Raw genomic sequence first — 14,197 nt, 5'->3', positions numbered from 1 at the left:
ATAAGAAATCATGGGTATTATAATGAAAACAAAACAGGGTGATGTAGGTTAGAATGACTGGGAGCTTTCTTTAGACTGGAAAATGAGAGAAAACTTTTGTAAGGGGTGCTTTTTGAATGTCATCCTGAATGATAAGAAGACAGCCCTGTGAGCCTTGGGGAAGAGTGACGGCCAGTGGAGAGAAGGTCTGAAGTGGGCTTTCTAAAGTCATGGCTCATTGAAAAGTGGTCAGTATTTGCCTTGAATATATCACAAAAGAAACCCAGAAGGCAGATGTATTTTCACACACAGGGACAGGCACACTGACGTCTCAGAAGTTCAGATCTGGTGAGCAGTTTCTGGTCCTGCCTAAGAGGACAAAGTGGCATGGGGTATCTGTAAATAACACACTTTTGTGTGGCAGGTGCCATCATAGTCCCCAGTGAGGGATAATGGTGTGTTGTGATTAGGTGAGCTGGCCTTCCTGATAGGGGTTAATTATTCTCCTTGTTTAGAAAGCGAAGGTTGTGGAGGAGGTCCAAGGGTGAGCGGTGGTACTTCGGTTTTATGGGACAAGCAGTGGAGAGCCCTGGAAGTGCTGAGAAATGGACTTTCTGAAGAGAGGACATCTAAAAATGTCCATCTCTCTGTGGGAGGATATTCACAGCTGTTCCCTGCCTCTGGCCCGTTGGCCGAGCCTCTGCTTCTTCCCCCACCACTCTGCCCAGTCTGGACTCATTCCTCACATGTCCAGTTTAATATGCTGCTCCTTCCAGATGTAAGCAACCCCTTCCCTGAGTGCCCAGGTTTATAATGGGAAGGTTGCTATGACAACACCATAGCAGAAATAGCCAATAGAATTTAAACCCAGCCATGTTAGAAAAATCCATGTTTTCCAGTGTTCAAGCGTCTCTAAATTAGTGGAAATCAGGAGAAACCTCACCTCATGCTCACGTCAGTCTTGGAAGGTAAACAAAGTGTTCTCATGTGACAGAATCCAAAGGATTCAAAACCAGCCTGGCATTCAGAATCGAGCAGACATTGGTCAGGAATTGGGTTATTTATTCCTCCTCAAGAATAAAAGTTGCTTGGTCTTATTGCTCACCTCAAAGCTGGTTTTGTTTTTATTTCTTTTTCTAAGACAGGGTCTCACTCTGTCGCCCAGGCTGGAGTGCAATGGTGCAATCATAACTCATGGTTGCCTCCAAATCCTAGGCTCAAGCAATCCCGCTGCCTCAGTCTCCTGAGTAGCTGGGACTATAAGTGCACGCCACTGGGTCCTACTAATTTTTACATGTTTTTGTAGAGATGGGGTCTTGCTCTGTGGCCCAGGCCGGTCTTGAATTGCTGGCCTCTAGCTATCCTCCTACCTTGGCCTCTCAAAGTGTTAGGATTACAGGTGTGAGCCAGTGTGCCCACTAAAAGCCGTGTTTTCTCATTTCTAGGCTTCCTCGCATTTGTGCACTTTCCCTCTTTATTATTATTAATCTGTCACCGGGTGATTATTCCTGTGATGAAATTCAGTCCTGCTAAATTTCCAAAGCCCCGCCAACCTCAAGCAGAGACTAGGAGGGGTCACTGGCCCCTGTTACTTTACCCCTTTATCCATTTCTCTTTTAGTAGAGAGGTATTTCAGCCCTAGACATGAAATTTGGGAAGAAAAAATAATACTTAACTATAATGATCACTTTCCAGTCACTTTGCAAATCCTATTTCTCTTCTTCTTCATCATTCATTCAGAAAAATAAGTGGCTTGCTTTTAAAATTCTGCTGTCTTAGGTGGCAGCTTTATTCAGGAATTTGAAGGGGGGTTCTTAAAGAAGTGATAAATAGCACATCAAAAGTTTGCTATGTTTGCTGTGCAACTGTAGGTGACTGGTGATTCTTCAGGAAAAGCTAGGATACAGCTTATGAAGGCTGCTGAGGTCTTAGCACAGCTACTGAGAGGGAAATGCATGCCTTAGTCTTAGCTATAATACTCATCTGTATATCTACACGATTGTAATTAATCAGCACACATTATATTAATTACATTGATTACCAACAGGAACATAAAATTGATTTCTGCTGATTTTTTTAAAAAGTAAACTCAAGTGAATTATATTCTGTCTGAAAAGTACTGAATCATTTTATGTGAGGATTTTTGTTTTAGATAATTCCCTGATAAGGCAAAATTACAAAGTAGGTTAGTTAATCTATCTCACATCTTTGGTAGCCTTTGTCTTAGTTTTTTTCTGTTGCTATAACAGAATACCATAGACTGGGTTATTTATAAAGAAATCAAATTTAGGTCTAGAGGCTGGGAAGTCCAAGAGCGTGGCACTGGCAACTGGTGAGAAACTTCTTGCTGTATCATAAGGTGGTGGAAGGGCAAATGAGCCCATGAGACAGAGAAAGGCGTCGGGGGCTGGACTCACTTTATAACTACCCATTCTGGCAATAAGAAACCCACTCCCATGATAACGTCATTGATTCATTCATGAGGGCTCTGTCCTCAGGAACCTGCCACCTCTTATTACAACCCACCTCCCGACACTGTTACATTGAGGATTAAATTTCTAACACATGAACTTACAGGAAACACATTCACACCTTAGCAGCCCTTCTTCCCAAATTTCAATGCTGAAATTTATTTTCTGTGCCAAGTGCTCTAATTCTGCCTAAATCCACCTGGATTTCATTAATTATTTCAACAAGTAGTTGAAATAATTCTGAGCCAGGAGATCTGATAAACCAATTCACCCAGAAGTGGATAGCAGTAATGAGGAGTGTATCTGAAGGCTATCTGATTTTTTTGTTTTGTGTTTTAATTTTGTTTTCCTTTTTTTAGATTAAAATTAAAATTTTTATTTTTTATGGGTACATAGTACATAAATATATTTACGTGGTACATGAGATATTTTGATACAGGCATACAATGTGTCATAATCACATCACGGTAAATGGGATATCCTTCACCTCAAGCATTTATCATTTCTTTGTGTTACAAACATTCCAATTATACTCTTTTGGTTATTTTTTAAAGTACAGTAAATTATTGTTGATTGTAAGCACTCCATTGTGGTATCAAATACTAGATCTTATTAATTCCATCTAACTACATATTTGTCCCCATTAAACATGCTTACATCCCCCCTCCCCCACCTCCACTGTCCTTCACAGCCTCTGGTAACTGTCATTCTACTTTCTATCTCCATGAATTCAAGAATTCAGTTGTTTTAATTTTTAGCTCCCACAGATTAGGGAGAACATATGGAGTGTGACTTTCTGTGTCTGGCTTATTTCACTTAACATAATGTCCTCCAGTTCCATCCATGTTGTTGCAAATGACAGGATCTCATCGTTTAATGGCTTTTAATTCTTCTTTTATAGTACTCCATTCTCATTATGTACCTCATTTTCTTTATCCATTCATCTGTTGATGGACACAGGTTGCTTCCAAATCTTGACTGATGTGGAGAGTTCTGCAATAAACATAGGTGTGCATATATCTCTTCAATATACTCATTTCTTTTGGGTACATACCTATCAGTGGGATTACTGGATCATATAGTATTTCTATTTTAGTTTCTAGCGGGACCTCCAAACTGTTCTCCTTAGTGGCTGTATTAATTTACATTCCCACCAACAGTGTATGAGAGTTCTCTTTTCTCCACACCCTTGACAGCATTTGCTATACGCTATGTTTTGGATGAAAACCATTTTAACTGGAGTGATATGATATCTCATTGTAGTTCTGATTTGCATTTCTCTGATGATCAGTGATGTGGAGCAATTTTTCATATGCCTGTTTGCCATTTGTATGTCTTCTTTTGAGAAATGTCTATTCAGATGTGTGGCCCATTTTTAATGGGATTATTAGATATATTTCCTGTTGAATTGTTTGAGCTCCTTACATATTCTGGTTATTAATCTTTTGTAAAATGGATAGTTTGTAAATATTTTCTCCCATTCTGTGGGTTGTATCTTCGCTTGTAGATTGTTTCCTTTTCTGTGCAGAAGCTTTTTAACTTGATGTAATCTCATTTGTCCACGTTGGCTTTGCTTACCTGTGCTTTTGACTTTTTACTCGAGAAATCTTTGCCTAGACCATTATCCTGGAGAGTTTCTTCAACGTTTTCTTGTAGTAGTTTCACAGTTTGAAGTCACAGATTTAAGTCTTTATTCTGATGTGATTTTTGTGTATAATGAGATATAGGGGTTTATTTTTGTACATGGTGAGAGATAGGGGCTTAGTTTCATTCAGTACTTTTTCTCTTTTTTCTGCATATAGATATTGAGTTTTTCCAGTGCCATTTATTGAGGAGACTGTTGTTTCCCCAAAGAGTGTTCTTGGCATCTTTGTCAAAAGTGCATTCACTGTAGATGTATGGATCTATTTCTGGGTTCTCTACTCTGTTCCATTGGTTAATGTGTCTGTTTTTATGCCAGGACCTTGCTACTTGGGTTACAATAGCTCTGTGGTATAATCTGAAGTCAGGTAATATGATTCCTTCTGTTCTGTTCTTTTGACTCAGGATAGCTTTAATATTATGGGTCTTTTGTGGTTCCATATGAATTTTAGGACTGTTTTTTCTATTTCTGTGAAGAATGATGTGGTATTTTGATAGAGATGGCATTGTCTGAGGGCTATTTGTATCCCAGAAATGATGAAAATAACAAATAAAAATTTTAAAAGGTAAGAAAGAAAATATATTAATAAGACTATTCACTGAAACATTATATATTGGAAACAACTCAAATATCCATCAATCGAAGTGGGACTGCTACTGTATGCAAAAACTCATCACCATACCCAAGGTCAGCTAGATTTTCTCCTATGTTATCTTCTAAGAGTTTCATATTTTACCTTTAGGTCTATAGTACATTTTGAGTTAACTTTTGTGAGGGCTGTTTGGTCTGTGTCTAGATTTATTTTTGCATGAGACTGTTCAGTTGTGACAGCACCATTTGTTGAAAGGATGATTTTGGCTCCATTGCATTACCTTTGCTTGTCAAAGACCAGATGACTATATGGATCTATTTTTGGGTCCTCTATTTTGTTCTACTGATCTATTTATCTACTCTTCTGCCAACCCCAGACTGTCTTGATTACTGTAGCTTTATGGTAATTGTCAAAGTTGAATGCTGTCAACCCTCCAACTTTGTTCTTCATCAATATTGAGTTGGCCATTCTGGGTCTCTTGCTGCTCCACACAGACCTTAAAATCAGTTTTTCAGTATCCACAAAACAATGTACCAGGCTTTGACTGGGATTGTGTTGAATCTATAGCTCAAGTTGGAAAGAACTGACATTGTTAGTACTGAGTCTTCCAATTTGTGAACAGGAAATGTCTCTCCATTTATTTAGTTCATATTTAATATATTTCAACAGAGTTTTGTAGTTTCCCTCGTATAGATATTATATATATTTTGTTAGATTTACCTAAGTATTTCATTTTGGGAGGTGCTAATGAAATGGTAATGCATTTGTAATTTCAAGTTTTACTTATTCATTGCTGGAGTATGGAAAAGTAATTGACTTTTGTATTTTAACTTTGTACCCTGCAACCTGGCTATAATCACTTATTAGCTTCAAAGTTTCTTTGTCAATTCTTTCAAAGTTTCACATAGACAATGATGTCATCTGCAAACAAAGTTTTATTTCTTCTATCTCAATCTATACAACTTTTATTTACTTTTCTTGTCTTATTGCCTTAGGTAGGACTTCCAAGCACATTTCGAAAAGAGTAGCCAGAGGGGACATTCTCCCCTTGTTCCTGGTCTTAGTGGAAAAGCTTCCAGTTTCTCACCATTAATCATGATGCCAGCTGTAGGTATTTTGTAGATATTACTTGTCTACAAAGGGGAGGTTCCCCTCTATTCCTAGTTTGCTGAGAGTTTTTATCATGAATGTGTGTTGGATTTTGTCAAATGCTTTTTCTGCATCTCTTAATATCATCACGTGACCTTTGTTCTTCAGCCTGTTGATGCAATGGATTACATTAATTGATTTTTGATTGTTGAATCAACCTTGCATAAGTGAGATAAGTTCCACTTGGTAGTGGTGTAAAATTATTTTTCTACCTTGTTGGATTTCATTTGCTAACATTTTGTTGAAGACTTTTATCTCTATGTTAATAGGAGATATTGGTCTGTAGTTTTCTTATGTCTTTGCCTGGTTTTAACATTAGGATAATGCTGATCTCATAGAATGAGTTAGGAATTATTTTCTTTGTTCTTCTGGAAGAGATTGTGGAATATTGGTGTAAATTTTTTCTCTCTGTGTTTGGTAGAAGTCACCAGTGAACCCATTAGAACATAGTGCTTTGTGTTTTGTAACATTAGTGATCATTGATTTAATTTCTTTAACAGATATAAGCCTGTTTAAATTGTTTTTTCTTGTATGAGTTTCAACAATTTTGTCTTCCAAGGAATTGGTCCAGTTCATCTAGGTTATCAAATTTGTGGACATAGAACTGTTATTCTTTTATTATTCTTTTAATGTTTGTGGGATCTGTACTGATGTTCTGTCATTCATTTCTGATACTAGTAATGTGTATTTTCTATTTTTTTTCTTTGGTTAGCCTGGCTGGAGGCTTATCAATTTTATCAATTTCTTCAAAGGACCAGCTCCTGGTTTTGTTGACTTTCCCTACTGAATTCCTGTTTTCAAGTTCATTGATTTCTGCTCTAATTTTTATTATGTCTTCTCTTCTGCTTAGTTTGAATTCAATATGTGCTTTTTCTAGATTCTAAATAAAATTTTACTTAAAAGTACAAAGATTAGTGGTTGCCATTAGAGGTCAGAAAGAGTAGAGGAATGAAGAGATGGAGGACTTATTCTAATATTGTCTTGCAAGGCAGGTCTACTGGCAACAAATTCTCTCAATTTTTATTTGTTTGAGGAAGTGTTTCTCCCTTCGCTTTTAAAGAATAATTTCACAGAGTACAGAATTCTAGATTGATAGATTTTTTTTCTCAATACTTTAAATATTTCACTCTACCCTCTTCTCCTTTTTTCTTTACTCTCTTCTTGCTTTTTTCTTGGGAGAGGTTGATGCAATTCTTATTTTTGTTCTTTCAGCATTAAGACTTTTTCCCCCTTTCTTTTTTAAAGGCTTTTTTCTTTCTTTTTAAAAGAGGTTCTTTGATTTTATGAAATTTGAATATAATATGCCTCTATGTGGTTTTTAAGGCATTTAGCCTGCTTGGTATTCTCTGAGTTTCCTGGATCTGTGTTGTGTGACAATGGTCTCAGTCATTAACGCTTTGCATATTTTCTTTCTGTTTCTGTCTTTCTTCCCTGCAGAATGGTATTCCCATTAAGGGCATGCTGCACCTTTTGTAGTTGTGACACAATTCTAGACTATTCTATTTTCTTCTTTTCAGTGCTTTTTCTCTTTACTTTTAAGTTTTAGAAGTTTCAATTGTCACAGCTTCAAGCTCAGAGACTTTCCTTCAGTCAAGCCCAGTGTACTAATAAGTCCATTGTTCAATTAATTTTTCTGTGATAATAATATGGTATGTTTTAAAAAGAAGTCATTTTATAGGCTCAAACAGAAGTATTACAAATTAAATCATATTACTGTATCTGGGATTTGTCTCATATCTATTCAGCACAGTGTGCATGGGTCATGGGAGGGAAGGATAGGCAGAGGTGGAGATGGCCAAGTTTGGGTATTAGTGAATACGTGTTGAAGTTGTGTGTTACGTCCATGGAGGTTTATTATACTAGTCTCACCAATTTTGTATGTGTTTGAAATTTCTCATAATGAAACAGACAAACATAGATTAACAGAGAGAAGGAGAATGATTTAGCACAGAGAACAGACAGTGATCGTTTCAGATCTTGAGAAACCAGCGAAGAATGCTTTCTCGGGCCCGTCACATCACACATGGGTGACCACATGGTTTGCCTTTGTCCAGCTTCCCCGCTCAGAAATGATTCCTTCTACAGCTCTGTTATTCTTCTGCTTCTCTAAAAGCTGGTGTCTGTAACTGCCTGCATAGCCCTGGGCAAATCCCACGTGCACTGTTAATCAAGTTTGCTAAGCTGCCACGAAGTCTAGGGGTCACTGATCCCCCTGGACTCTGCTCGGTGCTATTGATTCCTGCCTGCTGCCCCCTGGTCTTGTGACCTCTCTGCATGCCCCATGGCCTGTGTTTCCTGTCTCTCTAGGAGCACGCTTGTCGGCTCCACCGTTCCCCTGCTGCAGGGAGTCGAATGTGATGCCTAGTGAAATTTACTGGGCAAGAGTAAGGTTCAAGGTTGGCGCCTCCTGCAGAGGAGTTAAGTCTTATCTGCTTTCAGCACCACTCTCCCTGCGGTGCTTTGCCAGACTTGCTGCAGATTTTCAGAGCAATTGATTTTCAAGCTGTCGCTGCTAACCCTGATCTAGCCTCAGACGTGACCTTTCTCCAGACTGGATTATTTATGTCTATCCTGCAACCTCACTAGGGAAGTGTGTTTTGGCCCTGAAACAAAGATTACTGTCTCCTATATGACCTTAAAATATTTCCCTGCACATGGCTCTCCAGTGGGACATTTTGCTGAAGTTTGCTGACTTTTTATTTTAGTTGCTTAAGATCGTTTCCTTTTTGAGGTACCAGAGATTTACTGTGCCCATTTCAAGCAGGTTAAAAAGTTTGTGCTACAGACAGGTGGTGCGATTTTCAGTTTTAGGATTTGGTACTAGTGTGGCTGGTGATTGAGCTCATGGCCATTGTCAGGCTGACTTGGGTTTAGATATCAGCTTCTCCGCAGCTGTGTGATTTTTAATGTAATTCAGGTAACTTTTAATTGACAAATATTTGGAGATATTTCAGGGATGGTTCCAGACCACCCAAATAAAAAGAACATCCTAAGAAAGCACGTTGCACAAGGTTTTGGTTTCCCAGGGCATCGTAAAAGTTACATTTACACAGTCGTCTATGAAGTGTGTGGTAGCATCACGTCTTAAAAAGTAATGTCCGTGCCTTCACTTAAAAATACTTCGTTGTCAAAAAATGCTGACACAGAGACATAAAATAAGTACATGTTGTCGGAAAAATGGTGCTGGTGGATTTGTTGTTGCAGGGTTCCCATGAGCCTTCAACTTGTCAAAAACACAGTACCTGTGAAGTGCGATCAAGTGCGGTAAAGTAGGGCATGCCTGTGTATTTCCGGTGTACGCAGTGATGTTTTGCTGCACGTGTTTACGCGCCTAGGTAAACGTTGTGGAATGGTGAAATCCGGCTAATTAACATATCGATCGCCTCATGTACTCATCTGTTTTTTGGTGTGAGCATTTAAAATCTACTCTATTAGCAATTTTGGAATATACAACACATTATGATTAACCATAGTCACCATGCCATGTAATAGATCTAAAAAAAGCATCCCTCTGATCTAATGGGAACTTTGTACCCTTTGACCAACATTTTCCCATTTTGCCCCACCTGGCCAGACTCTGGTAACCAACAGCTGTGTGATTATGAAAAATCAACTAACCCGTGAGCCTCAGTTTCCTCAGCTCCACTGTAGTACTTATTTTATGGAGAGCTGCAAAGAGACTGAGAGATACTATGTGCCTCCTTGTCATGTTGTGACTCTTAGTTAAATGGTAATTACTCATATACTATTGAAAAGATTAGCCACAATATATGGTCATAGTTTTGATAGTGACAGCCTTCAAAACTTATCGCACTTCGTCTTACATCTACTATAGCACTTAATGCCTTGTGCTGTAATTATTTTTTATTTTTATTATTTTTTTAAGGGACAGACTCTTGTTCTGTTGTCCAGGCTGGAATGCAATAAGGTGATCATAGTCATCATAGTCTTGAACTCCTGGGCTTCAACGATCCTCCTGCTGCAGCCACCTAAGTAGCTGGGAGTGTAGGCACAAGCCACTACACCCAGCTAATTTTTTTTTTTTTTTTTTTTGAGACAGAGTCTCACTCTGTTGCCCAGGCTGGAGTACACTGGTGCGATCCTGGCTCACTGCAGCCTCCGCCTCCTAGGTTCAAGTGATTCTTCTGCCTCAGCATCCCAAGTAGCTGGGATTACGGGCATCCGCCACCATGCCCGGCTAATTTTGTATTTTTAGTAGAGGAGGGGTTTCACCATGTCAGCCAGGCTGATCTTGAACTCTTGACCTCAGGTGATCTGCCTGTCTCAGCCTCCCAATGTGCTGGGATTACAGGTGTGAGCCACCGCGCTTGGCAATACCCCAGCTAACTTCTAAAAAAAATTTGTAGAGATGAGGTTTTGCTGCGTTGCCCAGGCAGGTCTCAAATACCTGGCCTCAAGAGATTCTCCTGCCTTGGCATCCCAGAGTGCTGAGAGCAGCCATGCCTGGCCAGTAATTATTATTATTATTATTATTATTTTATGAGATGGAGTCTCGCTTTGTCACCCAGGGTGGAGTACAGTGGCGTGATCTCAGCTCACTGCAACCTCCACCTCCCAGATTCAAGCAAGTCTTCTGCCTCAGCTTCCCAACTAGCTGGAATTACAGGTGTGTGCCACCACACCTGGCTAATTTTTGTATTTAGTACAGATAGGGTTTCACCATGTTGACCAGGCTGGTCTTGAACTCCTGACCTCAGGTGATCCACCCACCTCGGCCTCCCAAAGTGCTGGGATTACAGGCGTGAGCCACTGCGCCCGGCCCCAGTAATTATTTTTCTGGAATGATTTCCTAGCCTAGATTAAATGGTAGAAACTCCCTCTCATTTATTTTTCTTCTTACTAACATCTACCAGATTTCTTGGCGCCTAATAGGTAATCAATATTTGTTGATTGAAGGAATGGGTGTGACTGTTATCAGCAACCAGTGATACTGACTTTAAAATCATAAAACACACCCAACATGCATGTGCATTCTTATGCACTTGCATATCTGTGATCAAAATATTGACAATCCCCAGACACCGCATTCCTTATTTACTTAAGTGGCTATGGAAGGCAGCTTCAGGAGATTCCTGTGACTCTGCTCCTCCTTCCTACCCAGGAAAGAAGAGCATGAAATAAGGCCACTAAACGGTGTTCAGAGGGAACAGGAGCTACCATTTTGCAGACGCACGTAGATGAGGCTATTGACCTGCGGTTGGAAGGATATTTATTTTGTTTTTTCTTGTCGTGTGCAGTCTTCCAAATCTTTATATTGGCTAGTATTCTGCTGGATTTTTCTTAGATACTTCTGAGTTTTGTGTTTTGTGCTTCTGGAGCACTGGAAATGGAGCCCATCCTATTTGATGAAGGCCAGTTACGGTGTAAGGCAGGCAGGTGGAGATACAGATATGACATCAGGTTCAGGTAACCGACATGAGTAACAGATTAAAGACACCCTTCGGTGGCTCACACCTGTAATCCCAGCACTTTGGGAGGCCGAGTCGGGTGGATTACAAGGTCAGGAGTTCGAGAGCAGCCTGGCCAAGATGTTGAAACCCCATCTCTACTAAAAATACAAAAATTAGCTGGGCACTGTGGCACGTGCCTATAATCCCAGCTACTCAGGAGGCTGAGGCAGGAGAATCGCTTGAACGTGGGAGGCGGAGGTTGTAGTGAGCCAAGATCGCGCCATTGCACTCCAGCCTGGGTGACAGAGTGAGACTTGGTCTCAAAAAAAAAAAAAAAAAGACACCCTTGATAAGCTTCCTCTACAGAACAATAACTCTTTATTAAAGTAGTATATCCTTCAACTGATTCTTAATGAACAACAGTTACACAGCTATTCAATACATCTATTCTTTCTTCTCAAATCTACAATTTTCTAAAGGCCTGTTCACTTTGTTTCCCCAGGAATTTATTTGCTGCGCCATACTTCTCTCCTTCTGGCCAGAAGCATTTGACCCTGGTCAGCCTTGACTGAGAAGCCTTGGACTTTGACGTTCTGTGAGATGGATCTAGGTTTGGCTGAAATCCTTCCGTCTATATACTATAAAAATGCCAATGCCAATGATAATAAAACGCCAAAAACACCTCCATAACTTTTTGTTTCAGGTGCGTAAGGAAAGGGTAGAAACTTACTGCCTAAACCTGTTCTTTTCCCCTAAAGTCATAGCACCTTTACATGCTTTACGTTATCTTTCTGGGGGAAATTCAATCCCCCACTGCAATTTTTTCCACTGTGCATTTACGCCTGTCAACACACAGACACAGAAGCACATATGCAGATACACTCATATGCACATATCACCACCACACAATAATAACAGAAATTCAATCTTTCCTGGCATTTTTAAAGCTTTTAGTGTCCGTATGACTTTCCAAGGTAGGAAGCATCTCTGAGGGGGAGAGAGCCAGCTCTGGACCAACTTGTGCTGCCAATCAGTGCCTTGTCAGATACAGGCAGATTTTTCTGAAATCCACAAAGTCAACTTCCATAGACTCCTAGTTCTTCTCTTCCGGAGACACCTTATTAGTTTAAGTCACTTCCCCGTTTTCTACAGAGACATTCCCAGTGTATGTGAAATGTACAAATTTAAAAGCAAGCAGAAAAAGTTCCATATCGCTGTCTCTAAAGAGGGTGAGGGAATAGAAGAACATGAGCTTATAATCATATGATTTAGACACAACCCTTGACAAGCCCAAGTGACTACTTCAAGGCACTGGAGGAAAAAGTCCAGGGGCAACATACTGATTAAACAACACTGCACTGAAGTCAGAGTTCTGCATAAATGCTATTATGTGTCACTGTTGATTTTCTCCTTTAGCACAACTAAAATAAAGGGCTTGCATTGTGTCCATCATCTCACCTTGAATGGAATTTCCTTACTGTACAGAATATCAGAAGTGGGGCTGCCTTGACCCTGCAAAATGGCCAAGTAGGTAAATTTTATTTTTGCAGCCATTTTTCCTTCTCTCTGCTTTCCCTGATTTCCTGGAGTTGTTCCTCAGGCTCTATCCTGTGTCCAATTCCCCAGGGCCTCCTTGCTGTCAGTTAATAATAGCTTTCAATGCTGTTATTCTTCTCAGAGTTTTTGCATTTTAATAGGACCCCCAGGGATTAAAATGCCTCCAGAACCAAAAGAGTGAATCTCTAATGGTGGAATTTTAGGTACCAGTGACAGGCATTGTGGGGGATTTCATGGGGAGGGCTCTCTCAGAAGACAGACACCCCCACTTCTTTCGACTTGACTGACTTGGTATGGTTGACCTTACAAAGGAGTACAGGAATGTAAATTAATCAGCTGTGAAATACTGAACGTTCTTGCAAAGAAAACCTTCGACTTTGCTAATTATACTTGACTGTTTAAATCAACTTTCCAGTAAATGAATACGTGGTCATATTGGAGGTGTTTCCTGGCTGGGAAAATGATGTGGTATCTTAGGGAAAGTTCACTTGAGTGACGGTGGCGTAGGGGACGGAGCGGAGTTGCCCAGACGGCAATGCTTAGTAATCTGTGTTCCAGGTCTTAGCACATGACTGAAGGAAGCAATCACATTGACACAGAAGAGAATGGCCTGATTAACTCTTAAGTACAGGCGTGAAATAATAATAAACCCCACACTGAACTGCTGTTTCCATATACGTTGTGCACATGGACAAAAAAAAAAAAAAAAAAAGAAGCTGGGATATTCTTCTCACCATTGTTCAGCACAAGAGGATGTCAGATTCCTGCACTTTATCTGGACCTCTCTACCGTTCTCTCTTTTTTTTTCTCCTGCTAAGTAAACAGCGGAGCTTCATCCATTATTCAGCTATCAGAGACTGTCAGGATTTTCTGGCTGTGGAACTTGGGAGTTCTTACATTTTTTTAAAACTGTGGAAAAATGTATTTGCAAAACTGCTGGAAAGGGAAATGAAGAGAGATATCAACCCCTACAATATAATTAATCCTTGTGAGCTTCTTCCCCAGAGGGCTAACTTGAGTTTCTCTTTAGTAATGGGAATTTAGTTTTGTTTCTTTTTTTTTTTAGTTGTCATTATTCACACTTAACTACCTGTGGCAAGTACTGTGGAGGAGAGAGACTGTTGTAAACAGGTTTGGGGAGCACAGGAAGGAAGGGCTTTGAAACCAGGCCCCGTGAGAAAATGCATAGAGCTGCCGCGCTCCACTCCACCTTAAAGCTGGTAAACACACAGCCCTCCCACGAGCCAGACGTTACGAATTCTATTTTTATAGCTCTTGGAAGGCTTCTGCAGTCTCTTCCATGTTGAATGCTGTAGTTAAAAGACATCTTTAGGAGAGATTTTCCAGATCAAAAGTTGCAGGTCTAAGAATATTGAAAAGAATGTAAAATCTTGTG

Source organism: Sapajus apella, unplaced genomic scaffold (genome assembly GCF_009761245.1).
Source record: "Sapajus apella isolate SASKATOON/1434 unplaced genomic scaffold, GSC_monkey_1.0 scaffold111, whole genome shotgun sequence".
In the NCBI taxonomy this organism is placed as follows: Eukaryota; Metazoa; Chordata; class Mammalia; order Primates; family Cebidae; genus Sapajus; species Sapajus apella.
The sequence above is the reverse complement of the archived record's forward strand: the minus strand, read 5'-3'. Positions refer to the sequence as shown.